Below are 1,522 nucleotides of genomic sequence, written 5' to 3' on the forward strand. Positions count from 1 at the left end.
CACGCCCCGGGGGTTGAAAAGAAGGTCCCCGTCTCCCCGTGTAGTCAGAGTGGCGCTGGCCACCACCCTCAAGTGTCAGATACACTCCTAGTAAATATAAATAGCCCAGAAAGTGAAGGAGAACACAGTAGCCCAGATAGCCGAATTGGTAAGGCATTCGACATGTAATCGAAAGGCGTGGGTTCGGTCCCCACTCTGGGCGCGTGTTCTTCTTTCTTTCTTCTGTATATTTAAAAAAAATGTTCCCTTCATTAACCGTAGTAAAAAAGAAAAGAGCCTAACCACAGCCCTATGCCTCCTTTGGCGTCGTAGACTGCTGACCTATCTTTCTGTATTATATATATATATATATATATATATATATATATATATATATATATATATATATATATATATATATATATATATATATATATATATATTTATATATATCCCACCTGGCGTGCATTTTTGCATTGGCGTGCATATCCCACCTGGCGGGCATTTTTTCTCCACTTTCTTATTTTCCAAATTCTTTATCTTGACCAACTACATCCTCCCCTTTGCTTTCCGAGGTTTTCTTGACTGCCAGTTCTTATTTCTGTCTTATTTTCAACGAGCCCCTCATTTCCTATTCTGATTCGCTACATGTATAGCGATTCGATTCGAGATCTAATTGAAAGGCGTGGGTTCGGTCCCCACTCTGGGCGCGTGTTTTTCTTTCTTTGTTTATAACGTAATTAATAAAATAATAATAATAATAATAATAATGTAACGTCACTAACGGTAACAAATAGTCCAACCATTCCCCTATGCCTTCTTTGGCGTTGTAGACTGCCGGCATTTCTTTCTGTATTTTCCTAACGAGCCCCTCATTTCTAAACCCTATTATCGTGCGAAAGCTTAGCGAGGGCCTCGGTTCTGGCAGCCTTTATGCCAAGGTAGCATAAGAGGGTTTCGCGCCAGTTGCCCGCTTATGACAGGCTGTAGACGTTCGCGTCACGCCCCGGGGGTTGAAAAAGAAGGTCCCCTTCTCCCCGTGTAGTCTGAGTGGCGCTGGCTACCACCCTCAAGCGTCAGATACAGTTGTAGTAAATATAAATAACCCAGAAAGCGAAGGAGAACTCAGTCGCCCAGATAGCCGAGTTGGTAAGGCATTCGAGATCTAATCGAAAGGCGTGGGTTCGGTCCCCACTCTGGGCGCGTGTTTTTCTTTCTTTCTTTATAACGTAATTAATAAAATAATAATAATAATAATAATAATAATAATAATAATAATGTAACGTCACTAACGGTAACAAATAGTCCAACCATTCCCCTATGCCTTCTTTGGCGTTGTAGACTGGCGGCATTTCTTTCTGTATATATATATATATATATATATATATATATATATATATATATATATATATATATATATATATATATATATATATATATATATATATATATATATATATATATATATATATATATAGAGAGAGAGAGAGAGAGAGAGAGAGAGAGAGAGAATAACGGTTGGCAGTCAAGAAAATTTAAACTG

At 38.4% G+C, this 1,522-nt stretch overlaps 1 non-coding gene across 1 annotated transcript; it reads left to right on the plus strand.

Moving 5' to 3' along the window:
* Positions 1 to 1,110: 1,110 nt before the first annotated feature.
* On the plus strand, positions 1,111 to 1,182 carry Trnar-ucu (transfer RNA arginine (anticodon UCU)). Its single transcript has one exon. It is a non-coding gene; the product is annotated as a tRNA-Arg (tRNA).
* Positions 1,183 to 1,522: the final 340 nt, after the last annotated feature.

The sequence above is a fragment of the Haemaphysalis longicornis genome, unplaced genomic scaffold, assembly GCF_048455015.1.
Source record: "Haemaphysalis longicornis isolate Haplotype H1 unplaced genomic scaffold, Haemaphysalis longicornis Haplotype H1 scaffold_1, whole genome shotgun sequence".
NCBI lineage: Eukaryota > Metazoa > Arthropoda > Arachnida > Ixodida > Ixodidae > Haemaphysalis > Haemaphysalis longicornis.